We start from the raw sequence: 21,757 nt of genomic DNA, 5'->3' as shown, positions 1-21,757 counted from the left end.
AATCACATCTATCGATTCACTTGTATTCTTGATCTGCAACTTAGCATGAAAATCGAAAAATGACGCATGCTCGTGATACTGGAGCCAGCCGCCCAAATAGGCCCTGCGCGGCCTCTCATCATTTACTCCGACGAAGGCAGGCCCACCTGCCGAAACGTTAGAAAAAACTGCGTTTCGTACGTTTGTCGTCTTCCTTTTTTCGACTATATATATATATATATATATATATATATATATATATATATATATATACGTACACATGGTCACAGGAAAAGAGCAGTAGGTAGACAGCGACAGTTTCGCTGGTGTACACTTCTATATTCCCTTGTCTTCTCCATAGTTTGAACTGGTTTAGGCGTGTTTAAGCCAATTATCTATGTCGATTTCACTCATCGCTTCGATCACTTTCGTCACCCAGCCTCGCCTTTCGTTGCTTCTTCAACTGCCTCTTCATCTTCGCGGAAAGGTTGTTTGTGAGTATGCGTTTCTGACTAGTCTCCACCTTCGCTTTCTTTAAAGCATAAAATCATTTATTGTGACGTTTCTCAAAAGTAATGAGGAAAGTTGGCCGTGTCATGTCATTAACGCACAATAACTATCCTATCCCCCTTACCTACATAAAACTATGTTGCATTGCCTTTGTTCAGACGCGCAAGTATGCCTGTAAGAAGTTTGGGCGAAAACGTCAGAAGTCGAAATACCTGCAAAACAAAAACGACGCTAACCAACAAGAAAGAAATATAGAAATGCGAACAGCCTTCTTTCGCAGAAGCGATGTTGGGGTGAAGGCTATATTCCGCCCCTCGCTCACTGCACCTTCCATTTCATCGAGGCGGCCCAGGCGAGGCCGTGCAAGCATCGATTTCGTTTGGGGGAGAACTCGGCGGCGCAGGCTGAAAGCGCACCGCCCGTATATATATAGCTAGAAGGGGGCGAGTCACATCAGGGGCTGGGATCTCGGCGGGCCCATCCTTCATGCCGACAATCAGGCTCGGGTTTAACGGCCACAAGTGCCCGGATTGTGTGACGGGGCACGCGAGCAAAGAGAACCGAGGAAAGGTCATACGATCGCGTAGTATATGGCAGAGGCAAGCAAGAACATCAAAGCGCCAGCGGATTTCGGGAGCGAGCCCCGGGTCTCAAACGGAGGTCGGCGATGATTCTTTCCCTTGATTTCTGCCTGCTCATTTTCCGTTCCCTCGACGCTGTTGTTTCCCCTGTCTGGTCCCTTTTCTTTTGTATGCGCTATTGATGTCCGAATGCTTGCTATCGCATGAGAGGTCTTGACTGGAATAGCGGCAACCAGCTGCCGCAAGGCCAGTGCTGGAGCCTATGCTCATTGCGCGTGGTGGCAATGGACCTGTTGTCTCATTCCAATCCGAAAAGTTCGCAGCGGAGTGTGGCATAATATGTTAACCGAGATTATTAGATTACGGCTGGCTAACTGCAACCGTTCTTGAGTGAACGGTGGATTCACGAAAGACAAAAGTACCGAAAAAGTTTGCAAATCTCTCGATACCTACTTTCAATCCCCTTTATAGTGTTCAAAATTTCTAGTGTCATTCGTAAACGTGGTGTACCTTAATTTCAGATTGGGATTGTCACTTGTCTGTACCCACAATGATTTTCAAGTGAATCACGTTACAACTCTGGAATTTATATGGACCAATGTTGGGGCTGTCACCATCCTATAGCCACTCTTAGTCATTCGCCTGCTGGCTGCAAGAGTGATATGCCGGCAGTTACGATTGGCTGAAGTTTTTTCTTATGAGCAACATATGCTTGAATGCGGGCCTAATTGGGTGAAAATGAAAGTTTGTTTATAGGATGAAATCTTTCTTCGTTTAAATTGAGAGAGAGAGAGAGATGAGCTAATTGATAGGTATCCATGCGGAAGAGACTGGGTGTGCAAGGGCGGACACAAGGGATAAAACATTAAAGGACACTTGGCACCGAATTCCGAAACTCAAGATTCTTGTTTTGTTTCATGATCCTGCATGTGGGGTTACTTTTGACCGATTGTTAGCGACGAGGGTAGCCTATAAGGTATAATAATTTGGTGTTGAAATAAGGGTGAGTGCTCATCCTCGTAGTCATGTCCAATAGACATTCTATGTGGTATGACGTAGACAGAGGCCCCCTCGTGCGGTTCCAGATGTTAACTAAGTATTGTCGGCATTAGAGAACATTTTCGGGGCACGGAAAATATCCGGACTGGCACCCGGCGAGGACTATTGTTCGTCGCCCTTCCTGCTCTGTTGTTAGCTAATCTCAACGTGCTTTTGGCTGATTACGCCAGGAATATATATGCGGTCCTTTTAGATGAGAAGCAGCTCTTTCACTCACGTGTGTAACGCCGTATATACGTGCGTCCGTACGAACGCGTCCCTCGCTGCAGGTGTTGGAGTGGTGCCAAGTAGGTCACGCCACAGCTGCGCGTTAACGCCACGCTCCCCTCGAACGCTTCCCTCCCAGGTGCGCGCTGACGTAATTCTCTCTCACCCGCAGCACGCTCGGCGCAGCGCTCGCAGCTGCCCGCTCCTCCACCCACTCGCAACACACTTCTCTCTCTCTCTCTTCGCCCTCATCACCGCCCGCAATGCTCGACCACGTGTCGAGTGGAAACACTCGATTCCTTTATCTGCGAAAAAACTTACACGAAACAACCCACCTCCCGTGCCTTTGCCTTTCAAACAAACGTTTACTCGAGTAAACGCTACACCGAGATTCACTCCAAACCGTTCATCCAGAACTCGCGTTAGCTCGTAACTCGTGATCCGTGAACGGTTCGTAACAGTGAACCCGTGACCAATTCGTTACCACGTAGTTGTATGACTCACTCAGCAGGTAGCGCTAGTGTGAGTGACAGACAGACAAAAGCATGGACAGACGGACGCATGAACGAACGGATGCATGGATGGATGGACGCATGGACGGATGGAAGCATAGACAAACGGACAAAAGCACGGAGGAAGCATGTACGGACGGAAGCACGGATGGACAGACAGACGGATGGACGCACGGATGAACGGAAGCATGAACGAACAGACGGCCGAATGAATAGATGGACGACCCACGGGCGGATGAATGGGCAGAAGCACGGACGGACGGATGGATTCATAGACGAATGAACGGAAGCATAGACGGACAGACAGACGGACGTGCAGATGGACACACGGACTGAGGCACGGACGTACGGAAGCACGCACGGACTGATGGACGCATGGACGCCCGGACGGAAGCAAGAATAAGCGGACGTACAGAAGCACAGACGCATGAACTGACACTGTGACCCACTCATCATCATTCACTTGTGAATATGCTGTTATGTTTTCTGTCCTCCTCTTTTTCATTTTTTCTTTGAGGACGCTTAAGTGTTACTGGCCATCAGTGATGAACTAATCAGGTTCATTGCAGAAGGCGCACATATTGCAAATTTGGGTAGCACTGTTCAAGCAAACCGTCTCTATCTCGATCAGAGAAAAAATTCTATTTTTTTTCATGGGCATCAGTTTTTCATTTGTTTTGCCTGTCTTGATAAAAAAATGGCAGCATATCCACGGAGTGAATGATGGAGAGTGGGGCGAAGCATTCGTCCGTCAATGCGTCCGTCTGTGTGACCGTCCATGCGTCTGTTCGTGCGCCCGTCCCTGCGTTCGTTCATGCATCCGCCCCTGCGTCCGTTCATGCGTCCATCCATGCATCTGTCTGTGTGTCCGTTCGTCCATCTATTCAACACTCCAAGTCCCGCCATCTCGCATCTTTTTATCATATATTCCCCATATAGAAGCACCGCCATTCAGTGGACATTCCAAGGACTAAACGGGATGTGGCACACGCACACTTTCTTACGGCTTGCGCTTCGGGTCTACTTCCCACCTTCAACCACCTTGAGTTCATGGTATATACTAGTTCACTGTATTCATGGCACTGCGGCCCAACGCTCGCTAAACCTTACTAAAACCAAGGAGGTTACGCCCAGCGAGTATAACGTAGCAACCTTTTCCTGTCAGATAGTGCTCAATGTACATGCCAGTGGCTGCTAATGTGAAATGAGAGACAGGAGGATTCAGCTTTTAATTTCTTACGGCTTGCGCTTCGTATCTGCTTCCCCCCTTTAACCACCTCAAATTCATTCATGGTGTATACTAGTTCATTGTATTCATGGCCCTGCGGCTCAACGCTCGCTAAACCTTTCTAAAACTAAGGAGGTTACACCCAGCGAGTATAATGTAGCAACCTTTTCTTGTCCGATAGTGCTCAATGTACATTCCAATGGCTGCTAATGGGGATCCCAGCGTGCGCGTTGACTAAAGGCCGAATGCTCCTGACTCTCATTCCCCATTAGCAGCCATTGGCGTGTACATTGAGCACCATTTTTTATTGTTAAACAACGCACAGAAGAAATCTCTCACCAGCACCACCTTGGAGGTCAAATGTTATACCTATTTCGGGTATGTGCCACTGGTGGTTACGTACTACGAGGGACGCACAAGCTACGCCATAAGGAGCTTCGCCCCTAAAATATTGAGAAGGAAAATACGCATATATGAGTATATAGTAGCTGAGTGAGTCGTGTGAACATCACTGTATACACTCGTGCGTCGGTTAGAATACACCATTTTGTTGAAAGTCAGCGCACATGTTGTGCGCCAACTTTTCGTCTGCATGTAACCTTATCGCCAAATGTCGTTTAATGTCTGTACACTTCGTTTTTTTACCTCGCAGTGCAGATACTTTGGGCGAACTTGCTGTGTTCTTCGGGGTGATCTTATAGCTCATGCGTGTCCTTTCCTACTGCGATCTTTTAGAGAACTAACGTAACGATCGACGGTTGCTGAGGGATGACTGTTCGTCTTGACGTTGCACATAGCCACATGTGCAGTGCCTCAAGGATGGCTTCTCCTTCCAAGAGCAGTCGCGAATCCTGCAGTCTCAAGCTTTGGTTTGTGTTCTTTTCTGTGCTTCTTTTCTGTTTTATTTACACTTACTGCAGTCAGCACTTAGTGGAGGAGGAGGAGAAAGAAAGTTTAAGTCGAAGGATAGGGAGGTGAGCCAGTTCTTAGACCGGTTGGCTACCCTGTGCTGGGAAAGGGGTGAGGGGAATAAAAGATGGTAAAAAGAAATGTTGCTAAAAGAGAGAGAAAGATGGATGGTGGATGAAAAACTTTTATTGGGGTCCTGAAGGATTCCACCCCCGTTTTATAGGGGTAGGATCGCGGGCCGCTCCCACGTTGGGACGGGGAGGCCCAGCCTCACTGCCGCATCGTGGGCCTTCTGGACAGCCTTGAGTTGTTGTATGAGAACCGGACTCGTGAGCAATAAATTAAAGGCGTTCTCAGAAAATTCTCCATTTTTTCTTTGTAAAGAGGGGCACCTCCAGAGCATGTGGTTAAAATCACTGTGATTCTGGCAGCCTGGACAAAGTTCTGAAGTAATGGCTCGGTTAATCGGAGTAATCGGAGTAATGGCTATAGGTTACGAGGCTAGGGTATGTTCCCGTCTGAAGCATGCGAAGAGAGATTGCCTGTGGCCTAGACAACTTTTCGTGTGGCAATGGAAATGACCTACGGCCTAATTGATAATGCTTCGTGATCTCGTTGAAGGTAGTCAAAATGTCCCTAAATTGAAGGCTGGTGGCTGACTCCTCTGTCTGAGAAGCACAAGTCCCGGCGCGGTAAGTGAAGCCTCGCGCCTTGGAGTGGGCTAGCTCGTTGACATTGGGAAGGCCTCCAACCCTCGAGCCAAGGTGAGCAGGGAACCAAATAATTGTGTGGTGGGTGAGTTCCTTGTGAGCGAGAATTCTCAAAACTTCCTTGCAAACGGAACCAGAATCGAAGGCCCTAGCAGCGGATTTAGAGTCCGTATAAATATCAGTCCTTTGTGGATCAAGGAGTGCTAGTGCAATGGCCATCTGTTCTGCTTTGTAAGAAGAAGGGGTTCGAACCAACGCAGAGGATAAAATCTGACCCTTAGTACCTACGGATACTACCGCAAAGCGAGCAGAAACGCCATACTGGGCGGCATCAACAAAGCATGACACAGACGATTGTTTGTGAGCTTGAGCTAAAAGAGAGGAGGCTCGAGCGACACGCCTGCCCACGTTGTACTGTGGATGCATATTTCGTGGAAGGGGGCATACTTTGATGCGAGAGCGTATATAATCATCGAGTGGCGTATTTCGCACTTCGAGCGTCAGGGGGTTGACTCCAGTGTCAATCAGAATCTTTCTCCCCGCTGGTGTGATCGAATCCTGGAAACCTGTGCCGTTTGTTGAGCCTCAATAACTTCTTCAAGCGTGTTGTGGACTCCAAGTTTCATAAGGTTCTCAGTGCTTGTGCGCATAGAAATGTCAAGAACTTTGTTGATGCTTTTCCTTATGAGGATGTTCAATTTATTTCTTTCATGGAGTTGCCACCTGTGCATAGATGCGACATAGCTTATGTGGCTCATCAAGAATGCATGAAATAGTCTGAGGAGGTTGTGCTCTCGAAGACCACCCCGACTGTTGGAAATGCGTGAGATTAGTCGGATGACCCCTTCCGCCTTAGAAGTCAGACGGTCGATCATGCGGCCGTTCTGTCCATTAGCCTCGATAATCATGCCCAGAACGCGTATGAAGTCCACCCTTGGAATACGCTGCCCCGATGCCGTGTGCAGCCTAATGTCGATGTCAGCCAGTGGTTGCCAGTTTTTGGGTTTGGGTCCCCGTCTCGTGGGTCGATATAAGAGAAGTTCGGACTTTGCTGGCGAGAGCTTGAGGCCAATTTCATTTATGTAGACTTCAACACAGTCTACGGCCTCTTGAAGAGAGCTCCCCACAGAGCCCTCCGAGCCACCGACACTCCATATGGTGATGTCGTCCGCGTAGATGGCGAACTTGATGCCCTCTTGGTTTGAGAGCTTTGCAGCAAGGCCGCACATTGCAATGTAAAAAAAGCAGTGGGGAGACGACTGAGCCCTGCGGGGTGCCGAAGGAACCGAGATCGTAGGGCTCAGATTTGAGATCCCCAAGCTGTATAGTGGCTTTTCTATTCCCGAGGAACGAGCTGGTGAACTTGTGAAAGTTGGCTCCTAAGTTGAGAGAAGAGATGTGATGCTTCAGCATTTTCATGACGTCCTGAGTAGATAGGTGTGGTCTAAAACCTACCATGTTGTGCGGAAACAGGTTAGTCTTCTCTATGTGCTTTGATATTCGATCGTTGATGACATGCTCGGCGACCTTGCCTATACAGGACGTCAGTGAAATGGGTCGTAAGTTGCTAAAACTGGGACTCCGGCCCGGTTTAGGTATGAGAATAACCAACGCCCTTTTCCATTGCTCAGGGAAAGCCCCGTCTCCCAAATACGATTGATTTCTTTGGTGAGGTAGGTGACAGAGCCATCGTCTAGATTGCGTAGTGTCTTGTTTGTAATGCCATCCGGGCCCGGGCTGGAGTTCCCATTAAGATTGTTTAAGATGGTGCGGACCTCTACTTCCTGGAAGGGCTTGTCCAATTCGAAGGCTGGTGATCCCGTGTATTGCGCGTAGCCAGAAGGAGGCCGGGTTGTGTCCAAAGGGAGGTATCTCTGTGCCAGACACTTCGTTATTTCCGTGTCCGATTTAACCTTCCTTTTTGAGTGCAGTATTCGGTCTACCAAGCGTGTCTGGTTGGATTTAGATTTGGTCTCCTGCAGCAGGTGTTTGAGGAGGTTCCATTTTCCCCCAACTTTCATCTGACCATCCACCTTGTTGCAAATCTCGTCCCAATGCTGTTTTTCCAGCGTCTGACAGTAAGTTGTTATTTCTTGGTTAAGACTTGCGATGCCTTTTCGCAGTCTTCGATTCATACGGTGTGCTTTCCACCTGGCTAGGAGGGCGCTTTTAGCCTCAAGAAGATGAGCAAGCCTACTATCCATTTTATTGACCGGTAGATCAGTCTCTATCGTTTTGGTGGCCGACTTGACGTCTTCGACCAGCTGAGACAGCCACTTGTCGAAATTCGGTGAGTCATTAATCTCTTCTGCGCTCTTCGCTCTGATCTTACGGAAGAGGTCCCAATCTGTAAATTTGAAAGCTTTAGGGGGCTTTGCTTGAATTTGTAATGTCGTACTCAAAATACAATGGTCACTCCCCAAGTTTTCTCCTAAGTTTAACCATGATACCTCCCCCGTGGTTGTGACAAGGGTGAGGTCTGGGGTAGTATCCCTAGAGCAAGAATTTCCAGTGCGGGCAGGAAACGTGGGGTCAGTGACCAAAGTAAGATTCAGATCCGATACCGCTTGCCAGAGCTCGGCTCCCTTGGCAGTGGTGCGAGGGTAGCCCCAAGCTTGATGGGGTGCGTTGAAATCTCCCGCTATAACTATGGGTGCGTCCACTTTCCTAGCGATCGTAACGGCTTTTGATAACAATGAGGTGAAGCGATGGTGCCTGCCTTTTGGAGAGCTATATATGTGGAGTATGAAAATGCTATTTTTAAGGTTGCTGCCAGGTATAATTTCTAAAAGAGAGTGTTCAATCTTGTTATTTGCCATGTGCAAATTGTGCTCAATGTAAGTGTACTTCTTGGACACAAACGTGCAGATACCGCGGCCATCTGGAGGTTTCGTGATGTGATGGGTGTAGTCTGGCAGGCTCATTGTTTCCGTAAGCGTCTCCTGTAGCATAATAACATGTGGTCGAATTGGCTGGGATTTAATACACTGCTGGAGAGCTGCCTTCTTTGATTGAAAGCCCCAGCAGTTCCACTGCCAAATTACGAAATTTTTAAGGTGTCCCGCCATTGTTGGGACCCTCAAAAGCTCTCTCCTGAGAGACGCTACGGGTTACCTCCTTCTGCACGATCCTGACCTTAGGTATTACTTGGGCCGGAGTAGCCTCGGCTGATTGTAAATCTTTAACTTGGTCAGCCTCGATCTTTGTGACTCTGCTGTCCAATACCGCAATCGACTCGACCACCGCCCTGAGAGCATTTTTGATATCATTCAAGGTTTCCTTGACCTCTGTTTTGAAATCTCTATCCTCGTTATTGGCCGGTTGTGCTAGCGCTCTCTTTTTGTTGGTTTTGCCCCTGGATGGACGTCCATGGGTACCTCATCGTGACTCGCATTCGATGTGGCCTCTGTACAAGGAACTGTGTTTGAAGGAGACGGAGACGAAACCTGCTGTGATTTTCTTAAATCGGCTATTTCAGCCCTGAGTTGCTCGACAATGGCTCTGAGGTTAGCACTTTCCCTTTGCATCTGCGCATATACATCTGAGTGTTGCTCTGGATTGGTACCCCCCGTTACCTGTGGTTGGGAGCCCTTGACCTTGGATGCCCAGTTCTGGTGCTGATTTCTTTGCTGCACACCATTGCGGACGGTAGGCACCCGTGAGTTAGAACGGCCCTTGGATCTAGAATGTCCTCTGGATCTCGAACGGCCCCTTGCTCTGCCTCTGGAACGGGATCGCCCTCGCGGTGGTTGTAGCTGTTGGCTGACGTCACGCGGGCGCCCGCTGCTGCTCGGGCGCTCAGTCGTAGCGCGGCCGCCTGCAGCGGCTGGTAGCGATAGGAAGTCTCCTCCGCTATCTGTGAAGTTCATGTCGTCGGCGTCTTGTTCCGCAAATTCCATCGTATATTGCATCCGTCGCTCTCGTCTTCGTCGACGGACTATGTAGGGCACTTGAAAACGATGCTTACACGTCTTGTCTGCCGTGAGATGTGGACCCCCACACAACTTGCATTCTGTAGTGCAGACGTGGTCCTCCGAAGGAGATGACATACCACACCCTCTACAGACGGCCTCCTCTAGATGGGGACAAACATCGGCTCGATGATCTAGCCTTCCACAGGCATAACAGACATCGGTCTGTCGACGATACAGGGTGCAGCGAACCAAACTATTTCCACATATGACGTAATTTGGCACTTTTAGTCCGTCAAAGAGGATGATTACCGTGGTGGAATTCTTGATTCTTTTCACTTGGAGTGCAGTCGGGTTCCTTGGGTGCACAATAAGTGAATAAAGTTGTTCTTGACCGATGTCGACGTCAACACCTCTGATGATACCTTTGCAGGTGTCGTCGGGGGCAGCTCGGTAGGCACTAACATCAAAACTGGTGGTACCGAGAGTAATGGCGGTGATCTTGGCATACGCTCTGGCGTTCCTCTCCGCTGGAGTGCTTATAACTGCAATGTTCTGCATCATATTCGGGCATACCACGTCTTCCGTGACTTCTTCCTCACTGAGCGCTGCGGCCACTGCGAGTGCCTTTGCGAACTTAATTTGACTCACAGTTCTCATGTCCAGGCCATTTCTAGGTCTCACGATGACTCGATGGTGATCTCTTGGAAGGTAAGGAAGTCTAGAAGCAGCGATAAGACGCTTCTTCACCGCAGCCCGGGAGCGCGGAGGCGACCACGCGTCGCCGTGCATGGAGACGCTTGCTCGCGTCTCGGTCCTGGGGGTATGCGTCCCACGAAGTTTACGTTTAGTGGTAGCCACAGACCATCCAGAATCTTGAAGATCATCGGGAGTGATATTGAAACGCGCTAGCGAAGATTCGACGAAGAGGAGGAAGAGACTCGACTGGCTCGCGAGCGACGCTGTGGATCCTTGGCTGAGCTACACCTCTGCATTACCCATATTGTAAATAAACGCGTTCCATCGTCACAATTGTGGTGGAAGGTGCTGGGTAAGCTAGCTACTACCAAGTGATACCGGAGAGGCACCGTCCCCTAACGACGGAACCGCTACACGAGCTTCGCCGCAGCCGTCGACTAGCGGGCTTGGCACCATTACCTCAAGAAATGAGCTCGGACGGAGACAACCAGCAACCAGCCGCAAGGACGTCGCCCTACCACTACAGGGAGCCGCGAACCTTCACAGGGAAACCCGGCGATGACGTGGACGAATGGCTAAGCCACTATCAGCGGGTGAGCCGTTCGAACGGTTGGAATGCGGCTAGCAAGCTGTCTCACGTGGGGCTCTTCCTCGATTTCACGGCGCTGGTATGGTTTGAGAACCATGAAGACACATTGACAACCTGGGACCAGTTTGTGGAGGAAATTAAGAAATGCTTTGGAGACCCAGCAACGAAGAAGAAACGTGCCGAGCAGACGTTGTCGCAGAGGGCTCAAGTCACCGGTGAGACATGCAGAACCTACATTGAAGAGATTCTGAAGTTGTGCAAGTCGGTGGATGCCCACATGACGGAAGAAGACAAAGTGGGCCATATACTCAAGGGCATCGCCGATGACGTCTACCACTTCCTCATTGGCAAGGAGAGCCTGGAATGCGTGGCCGACGTGATTAACCACTGCCGAACCTTCGAGGCTCTTAAAACTCGTCGCATCACATCGAAGTTCGGACGTCTGGCCAACGTCACGACTGTTGCCACCGTCGATGTCTGCCAGAATTCTCTACCTGCCGACCTTTCCTCCACCATTCGTCAGATTGTACGGGAGGAACTGCGTCGCCATGTTTCTGTTCCCATGCAAGCTGGAGACCCGCAGTGTGATACTCTATCCCCAAGCATCAATGCTGCGAGTTTCGACGAGCGCAGTTACTCCACCCGCAGTCCACGGCTGAGGGCTCCGCCACCACAGGCTACTTACGTCGAGTCGTCTTATGCGCCCCGCAGCAGTTATAGCTACGACAGCCAACCGCCTCCGTTTGTGTCCGAGTGGCAACAGTTCCCTGAGCATCCTCTCCACACTGCAGCATTCAATGTGCCTCGGGAACGCCCCGTGTGCTACCAGTGCGGTGTTCGCGGACATATCGCCCGGTTTTGCCCATCGCGACGTCGCCCACGCACGACGTTTTTTGACCGACCAGCGATGCTTGCACGGCGAAGTCAACAGCCCGATTACGCCTACTGGCCTTCGGATTCAACTGCCCAGAAGCACGGGCACCGGCCGAACATCCGCAGTGACTCGCCTGCCTCTGTGAGGAGCTTGACGCCACCTACCACGCGCCAGCGACGGTCCCCATCTCCCCGTCCCCGGCCGCGGCTTTCCTCTCCGCCACCGGGAAACTAGCCGGCGCGGCCGATGGAGGCGAGGTCGCTGGACGTACCGCTTTGCACACAAGTATGCCTCCATTAGTTCACATGCTTCACAACAAGGTTCATGTATTCATTGACGATGTTCCCACGATGGCTCTGGTAGACACCGGTGCAACAGTTTCTGTAATGAGTTTAGTTTTCAAGGAGAGACTTGGCCGCAAGGTTATGTTTTATTGGGATAAATCTTCTACTTTTCGAGCAGTCAGCGGCACGGCTTTGTGTCCAGTAGGTGTGTGCACTGTGTCTGTTCGTGTTGCTGGCAAAGCGTACAAGGCAGAATTCGCAGTGCTCGCTCATTCCACGCATGACGTTATCCTTGGAATTGACTTCTTGCAAGAGTGCCGTGCGACTGTCGACTGCGGGGCAGGCGAGGTTCTGTTGTCCGCCCTCGCCCAGCAGCCTCAGCGTAGCGGAGACGACAAACTCGTTGTAGTTAAAGACACTATTCTACCAGCATGGTCTACTGCCAGCGTGCCCGTTGCTGCTTCGAATGCCGACTCGAGTTTCAGTTCTCCTGATATTGTGATTGAGCCGTTGCCTTTGCCTTGCATGAAGAAAAACATCTTTCTGCCGCGCTGCGTTGTGTCTCTCACCGAGGGAAAAACTAAATTATGGGTAGTTAACTGCTCATCCGAGTCTGTTGTACTACCAGAGGGAATGCGCCTTGCCATGTTTGAAGGGCAGTGCAGTATCTGCATAGGAGCTCTCATCAATGCGGCAAATTCGAACTATGCTGATGTATCCGGCACGGAATACGAATTTTATAAGATGGTTAGCAAGTCTATTCCCTCGCATAAGCGCAAAGTGTTGGTTACACTGCTGGCCAGGCACGCTAAAGTATTTGATTTTGCACGGAAGTCGCATAGACCTCAGACGCCCAGCACACGCACTCGTCACAAGATCGACACCGGATCTGCGCACCCCCTCAGACAGAAACCTTATCGAGTTTCCGCGTCAGAGCGCAAGGTGATTTCAGAGCAAGTCAGCGAGATGCTAACCTCTGGCGTAATTCAAGAATCGTCAAGTCCCTGGGCCGCGCCTGTTATCTTGGTCAAGAAAAAAAATGGGTCCTGGAGGTTCTGCGTTGACTACCGACGTCTCAACTCTATAACTAAGAAGGACGTGTACCCGCTTCCTCGCATCGATGATGTCATCGACTGCCTGCATTCAGCGTCCTATTTTTCATCGGTGGACTTGCGATCCGGGTATTGGCAGATCCCCATGGATCCGGCTGACAAAGAAAAGACGGCCTTTGTTACACCCGACGGTCTGTTTGAGTTTAATGTTATGCCATTCGGCTTGTGTAATGCCCCCGCCACATTTGAAAGATATATGGACACCGTTTTACGGGGCCTCAAATGGGAAATTTGCCTGTGTTACCTGGACGATGTCGTGATTTTTGGCCGAACATTTGAAGAACATAATCATCGCCTTGACCTCGTTCTAACCTGTCTCGAGGAAGCTGCGCTTACACTGAACTCAAAAAAATGTCGCTTTGGAGAACGTGAAACCTTGGTTCTGGGACACCTGGTGGATAAAAATGGCGTGAGACCGGACCCGCAGAAAGTCGCCGCTGTCAGCAACTTCAAGCAGCCGCAGTCCCCCAGGGAGTTGCGTAGCTTCCTGGGCCTGTGTTCTTACTTTCGTCGATTTGTTCCGAATTTCGCTGATAAAGCACAACCACTGACCGACTTGCTGCAAAAGGATGTCCCTTTCCACTGGACACCGGATTGCGAAGCAGCCTTTAAGCAGCTTCGGTTCATACTGACTTCAGGACCGGTACTACGCCATTTCGATCCTTCTGCTGAAACGGAAATTCACACAGATGCCAGTGGAATCGGCCTTGGTGCAGTGCTCGTTGAGCGCCATGACAATGCTGAACACGTGGTCGCTTACGCGAGTCGTTCGTTGAGCAAGGCAGAACGAAATTACACAGTCACAGAACAGGAGTGCCTCGCAGTTGTTTTCGCCGTGCACAAGTTTCGCCCATACATCTACGGTCGTCGCTTCTCGGTAATCACCGACCATCATTCTCTATGCTGGTTGGTAGGCCTCCGAGACCCATCTGGACGACTGGCGCGATGGGCTTTGCGCTTACAGGAGTTCGACTTCACAGTACGCTACAAGAGCGGTAACCGGCACGCAGACGCCGACTGCCTATCGCGCCTTCCTCTACCGATGACGGAGTGCGACGCTGACAACTTCGACCAGTATATCGGCGCTATTGCCTCTGAGTTCCCTGATCTCGCGACTTTCCGGACAGCCCAACAAGAGGACCGCTCCTTAGATTCTCTATTCGCCCCCGCAAATGAACACGCAAACCCAAGCTCTTTTGTGGTTCATGACGGCGTCCTTTACAAGAAGAATTATTCCGGACAAGGCGCCCGTCTGCTTCTAGTTGTTCCACGCGCTTTACGGGCTCACGTCTTTCGGTCCTTACACGACGACGCAACCTGCGGCCACATGGGCTTCGCCAGAACGCTTCAACGAATCCAGCAAAGGTTCTATTGGCCCAAGATGCGACACGACACGGAAAAATACGTTGCTGGATGCGAACAATGCCAACGACACAAACGTCCCACGGCTACGCCGCCAGGACTTCTCCATCCTGTTCCACCTCCTAACTCTCCCTTCGAGACTGTTGGTGTCGATCTGCTCGGTCCATTTCCACGATCGAGCAGTAACAATCGATGGGTCGTCGTCTGTGTTGACCACCTAACGCGCTACGCAGAAACTGCTGCAATACCTGCTGCAACGGCCATGCACGTGTCGCAGTTTATGCTTCGTTGTGTAATTCTCCGCCATGGTCCTCCACGCGTTGTCATTAGCGACCACGGACGTCAGTTCGTTGCCGACGTCGTTGAAGAGATCCTGCGTCTGTCTGCCTGCAATTTCCGCCATGCCACACCATATCACCCGCAGACCAATGGTCTCGTAGAGCACACGAACCGGACTCTCACGAACATGCTGTCTATTTATGTCGATTCTAAGCACAAAAACTGGGACGAAGTGCTACCTTACATCACGTACGCGTACAATACCGCGAAGCATGAGACTACAGGTTACTCTCCATTTTACCTGCTGTACGCTCGCTCCCCACGATTTTGTCTCGACACTATACTACCTTTTACACTAGACGTGGAAACCTCGACAGCCGAGACGCTCTGCCGCGCAGAAGAAGCCCGTCGCATCGCACGCCTCCGAACCTTGGCATCCCAGCAGCGTTCTAAGAAACGTTACGACGCCTGCCATCGCTCCGTATCCTATAGCAAGGGCGATCTTGTGTGGTTATGGACACCAGTCCGCAAACGTGGTTTGTGCCAAAAGTTCTTGGCTCACTATTCCGGTCCATTTGTCATTCTTGACCGCCTCAGCGACGTCACGTACGTAATCTCGAGCGTCACAAGCAATGGTCGCCGCTCTAGCAAAACACAACTGACACACGTTGCGCGCCTTAAACCTTGCCATCATCAACCATCTGAGTGACTCGCCCAGAGGGCATCGTCTGCGAACCGGGAAGTGAAACGCGCTAGCGAAGATTCGACGAAGAGGAGGAAGAGACTCGACTGGCTCGCGAGCGACGCTGTGGATCCTTGGCTGAGCTACACCTCTGCATTACCCATATTGTAAATAAACGCGTTCCATCGTCACAATATCCTCCCCATCGACAGCGACTTGCATAGACATTCCGTGCGTAGAGTGCTGAAACACCCTTCCGAGAAGGGCCGGCGGCCACTCCGCCGTAGCCTCAGCCTAGCGCGCTCAGCTGAGCAGATGGGCAAACAGAATAGTCTCGAAAAAGGGTCAAAAAGCTCACCCACAGTGAAATACTTGGTATCGATGTATTCCGTGTGGTTTTATGCGTCGACTGGCACCAAAAGACGCTGTTGGGACTCCGGGTCCTGCCGGTCTCGTTTTCGGTAGCTGGCCCCGTCGCAGGATCCATCGTCCAACAATTCAGCGAGAAGAGGCGCCCGAACGAACAACAGAGATTTATTTACATGTGGAGAAGTGGTCAACTGATCCAAAGAGAGAAGAGTGAGAGTGATACAAAACGTCTTCGGCATTTTATAGCGCCACGTTGTTGACACTGGGCGCCTTGTCCGCATCGTCAGCCAATACGGTGTCCCCGGCACCTCGGCCACGAGGGAGGGGGAAACACCTCTCACAACACATGGAGTGGCACAACCTAACACGATGTCCATATATGGTCCCGGCGCCCTAAAATGTTACCAAACATGGTCACGAACGCACAGCAGATTCCGGAGTTCTCCCGGCGAGAGGAGGAGCCTGAATGGGGAGGTGGGGGTGGACGACACCGTCGGCCATGAACCGGTTCTCCCCCAAACTCGTCTTGCTTGGTTCCCTAGGGCCGGTCGTAACAGTCTCTCGCGCGGGGGGGTGAAGATCTCGATGGGCTGAGGTTTGCAGCCACTGTCCGGAAAGATCAGCGCCGGCAGTCGGTTTGGTGACGACCGTCTTTGATGAAGTAGAGGGCAACACCTGCTTCATTGTGGGCTCAACAGACATCACATACGCACATGAAAACACAACTACTCAGCCGGTGTGCGCCGGACAATTCCGCCAAACTCCACCAGGCAATTTTCCCCTTTAACTGATATTAAAGGAAATACACAATTTATTCAAAATGTTACTCACACTTTAAGGTGACACAAAACAACAACACTAGAAGCACACCGAACCCGAAACCCTGGATAGCCGTGTCTTCAACTTTTTCAAACAAGTACACCTAAAAGAGTAAAAAAACAATCACTAGCTCTTGTCTAGGTCAGGAAAAAAATGCCAGAGTTCTCAAGACATCCTCTCGCGTCAGGGGCATCGACTTAAGCCATCAGCGTTGCCATGGTGTACACCCTTTTTGTAGCGTATTTCAAACGTATATTGTTGCAAAATGAGGCTCCAACGCAGCAGGCGGCCGTTCTTAGAGGACATGGTCTGTAGCCAGGTGAGAGGACAGTGGTCCACTTCCACAATGAACTTGCTTCCGGCAATGTAACAAGCCAGTTTCTGGACTGCCCAAACCAAGCACGCACATTCCTTTTCGCTAGCGCTGTAAACCTGCTCGCGAAGGGTGAGTTTCCGGCTAACATAGAGGACGGGATGCTCTTGATCCCCCTCATCCCTTTGACTAAGAACTGCCCCCATGCCTCTATCACTAGCGTCGCATTGGACTATGAAAGGCCTCGAGTAGTCCGGTGAACTAAGCAAAGGTTGGCTCGACAAGGCCGCTTTCAAAACGCGGAAAGCCTTTTCTTTCTCCTCATCCCAGTCGACCATTTGGGGCTCGGTCTTGCGCAACGCGTCAGTAAGAGTGCTGGCAATGTCGGAATATCTAGGGATGTACTTACGATAGTAACCAGCTATTCCAAGAAAAGCCCGAATATCGGTTTTCGTTCGGGGCTGGGGAAAGTCTCGGATAGCTGCCACTTTCATTTCAGAGGGACGGCGATGCCCTCGACCGATAACATGCGCGAGATAGAGTACCTCTGCTTGTGCTAGCTGACACTTGGGCGCCTTTACCGTTAAACCTGCTTCACGTAGGCGTGTCAGTACTGCTCTCAAATGCGCCAAGTGTTCTGGCCAGGACGAGGAAAACACGGCGACGTCGTCCAAGTAAGGCAATGCGAAGTCCTCTTGACCCCGCAAAACCTTATCCATTAAGTTTGAAAAACAGTAAGGCGCGTTCTTTAGGCCGAAACTCAACACTTTAGGGCGGAATGTCCCCAATGGTGAAGTAAATGCAGCATACCGGCTCGCCCTCTCGGTGAGCGGCACCTGCCAGTAACCTCTCACTAGGTCTAGCGTTGAGATAAATTCCGCGCTGCTTACCCTCTCGACGCGTTCCTCAATGTGGGGAATTGGGTATGTCTGATCCTTGGTGATGAGGTTTAACTTACGATAGTCTACGCAAGGACGCGGATCTTTGCCGGGTACCTCCACAAGAATTAACGGGGAAGTGTAATCACTTTCACACGGCTCAATCACGCCCAATTCCAGCATCCTGTTAACCTCTGCTTTTATTAGCTCAAGCCGGTGAGGTGACACCCGATACGTCTTAGATCTTACCGGTTCCGACGAGGTAAGCTCTATGTCATGAGCGAGGACGGATGTCCGGCCTGGCTCGCTTACAAATCTGTCCTGAAACTCGGTCAAAAGACCACGCAATTCCTGCTTCTGCTTCATTGTCAGCTGTGAGTTTGATACTAAATCCTCAACTCTTTTCTCGATCGGGACTTCGTCCGATTCGGGAGCTAATTCAGGAATTTCTGCCGGAACCTCTTCCGGAACATTTAAAGTCATGTTCACGATGGCTTCCCTCTCTTTATAGGGTTTGAGTAAGTTGCTATGATACACCTGGTGTACCTTACGACTTCCTGGTAATTTTACCACATAGTTGGTGTCAGACAATTTTCGAGTAATCTCGGCCGGGCCGACCCATTGCACTTCAAGCTTATTCTTTTGGGAGGGCCTCAACAACATGACCCTCTCTCCTACAGCAAAGAGTCGCGCTTTAGCTGTCCGATCGTAGTAAAGCTTAGCCTTCTGTTGTGCTTTGGTCATCGCCCTCTCGGTCATTTCTTGGGCTTTTGTTAGACGATCCAATAAGGTGAGGACATATTCCACTACTACAGGATCATCACCCTGACCTTCCCACGACTCTCTCAGCATACGAAGAGGAGACCGCAGTCTGCGGCCGTAAACAAGTTCCGCTGGCGTAAACCCTGTTGTCTCATGTGGTGCAGTTCTTAGTGCAAACATCGTTGCAGGTAAGCACATTTCCCAGTCAGTTTTTCGTTCAAAACATAAGGCTCTTAACACTCGCTTCATCACGGAGTGAAGCTTTTCTATCGAGTTCGACTGCGGATGGTAGACTGAACTATGCAATAATTTCACGCCACACCGCTCTAGAAAGGTTGTCGTTAAGGCACTCGTGAAAATGGTGCCCTGGTCTGATTGTATCTCGGCAGGAAAGCCTACCCGGGCAAACACGGACAGAAGTGCGTTCACTACTTCCACGGAACTTAGCTCTTTTAGCGGGACCGCCTCTGGAAATTTAGTAGCTGGGCAGATTAAGGTCAGGATGTGACGGTAGCCTGAAGTTGTCTTGGGCAAAGGACCTACTGTGTCAATTACCAACCGACGAAAGGGCTCCGTGATTATGGGTACCAGCTTCATTGGAAATTTCGCCTTATCTCCCGGCTTACCCACTCGCTGACACACATCGCAAGATTTTACAAACCTCTCTACATCTTTAAAGCATCCAGGCCAGTAGTATTCCTGTAAAAGACGATTTTTCGTCTTCTTTACGCCTAAGTGGCCTGACCATGATTCTCCATGCACCAAGCTAAGCAAATCCTGACGATACGCCTGAGGTACGACTACCTGGTCAAATTCTACTCCTCGCCTATCTAGATATTTTCGATAGAGTATGCCGCTCCTCTCTTGGAATCTCACATTTCGTTTGGCGATTCCCTCTTTCGAACTGTCCTGGAATTGCTTAAGCGTCGGGTCCCCCTTTTGTTCGGTTATTAATGAAGCGGGGCTCACCTGCAGCAGCCGACTGAAATTATCCGAAGTTGGCATGACACACAACTCTTTTGTATTTCCTAGTACCTGGAATGTGTCACCCTCTGTGCTATCCTCTGTACTACCAGAAATCGGCTTGGGAGCAACGGCTTTTTCTATTTGCTCGGTCAACGAGGCGTAATTGACCCCTTCCAATTCGGGAGGAGGTACAACGTCGCCTTTAGGAATGGTTGCCTCCGCGACTACGGCTTCTGCAGCCTGTTCTCGCACAAGTCGATTTGTTACCGTGGTGTCCAACTCGCAACCAGGCCCGTTGTCGATTTGAGGCTTGTTTGCCTCAGTGAATGATGCTCTCGCAGCCAGCGCACGTGCCTTCGATCTAGTCAGTGCCTGCACTATGCCTTCTCCCAACGTTAGACCTTTCTCCTTCAGCATTTGATCTGACTTATTTGAAAATAAGTAAGGATACTGAGGGGGTAGATATGGCGATACCGCGGCTTCCGTTTCCAACGTTCCAAATGCGCCTTTAAGGACAACTTTAGCTACGGGAAGGCACTGACTGTTTGCTTATACGGCTTGTCTAATCCAGACACAGTCTCCTGAATACTGTCCGGACTGAACAAAGGACGGATGAACTACGTCCATAGTGGCTGCGGAGTCTCTAAGAACCCGACACTGCTTGCCGTTCACGGTAAGGTCGTACATATAGGGCTCTAACAACTTCATGTTCTCGTCGGCTTCATTTATAGATAAAAAGGCCACCTTTTCTTTCGGGCAATGTTTCGCGAAGTGCCCTGTTTCGTGGCAATTGAAACAAGTCGCCGGTTTTTTCGCCTCAAATTTCCTTTTGCTTTCCTCTGCCGACGCCCCATGGTTAGATGCCTTGTTTTCCTCACCCTTTTGTGCGAGACTTGTCGGTTGTTTTCTAAACGGCACCTTATTCGGTAGTAGGAATTTTTCCCTTTTAGGCTCGCTGTTTGCCCCGAGGGCGCGGCGCGTAACGAATTCTTCAGCGAGCTCTGCGGCTTTCGTTACGGTGTTCACGTCTGGTCTATCCTGCACCCAGAACCTCACCTTTTCTGGTAACCTTTGATAGAATTGTTCCAGACCGATACACTCGAGCACCTTGTCATGATTCCCATACGCCTTTGCCTCTTTGAGCCACTCCCCCATGTTGGCCATTAACTTGTAAGCAAACTCCGGGTATGAATCATTGTTCTCTTTTACGGCGTTGCGAAATTTTTGTCTGAAACCTTCCGCTGACAACCTGTATTTCTTGAGAAGGCTCGACTTTACCTCACTGTACTCGTCAGCCTCCTCTTTCGTGAGGCGCGCGATTACTTCTGAGGCCTCCCCCGGAAGTAGGGACAACAAGCGTTGAGGCCATGTATCCTGGCTGAAACCTTGCCTTTCACAAGTTCTCTCAAAGTTGACGAGGAACAGCCCAATGTCCTCCCCTAGCTTGTACGATCTCATTAGGTCCGTCATTTTGAACCTGACCCGCTCTGCTGTACCGGATGCCTCGCTGCCTCCTGCTCTACTATTATGGCTAATCTCTAGCTCGAGGCGCTTCATTTCAAGCTCGTGCTTTCGCATCTTGTCTGCCTCGGCTGCCTTCCTTTCGGCCTCGGCCGCCTTTCTTTCGGCCTCGGCCGCTTGCCTCTCCTGAATCTCCTCGACACACTCTGACAGCTCGTCATCCTCCGCCCCCAATGCGAGAATCGCCTCTATCAGCTCTGGCTTTCTTTGAGAGTCCGACACCTCCAGATTCAACTCCCTTGCAAGTAGCAACAACATGGACTTTCGCAGGGATTTCAGATTCATGGCTGCTTCCAGTACCGCTGTCTCTGTTCCACAAAGATTCCTGTCCTGCAACTAATTAACCTTGACGGCAACGACAGCTCTAGATCCCTGCCTTGCCTCAAGTTTTCCGTTAACTTAGTCTACAAATAAAGCTTCAAAAGCTCTTACACGGAATCCTGCCCTCTGTCACTGTTAACCTTGACGCCACTGACAGAAAGAGCTTAACCAAGCTATCACACAATTTCTGCCTGACGCAAGTTACCTGTTAACCCAATGACCAAGACAGCCCCTCTCTACCAGCTTTTACTTAACACATAGAGTAAATGCCTGGTAAAATTAAACAGAGAAAGCCGGCACTCACCCAGTTCGCAGTCATGT

Source organism: Rhipicephalus microplus, chromosome 3 (assembly GCF_043290135.1).
Source record: "Rhipicephalus microplus isolate Deutch F79 chromosome 3, USDA_Rmic, whole genome shotgun sequence".
NCBI classification, from domain to species: Eukaryota; Metazoa; Arthropoda; class Arachnida; order Ixodida; family Ixodidae; genus Rhipicephalus; species Rhipicephalus microplus.
The sequence above is the reverse complement of the archived record's forward strand: the minus strand, read 5'-3'. Positions refer to the sequence as shown.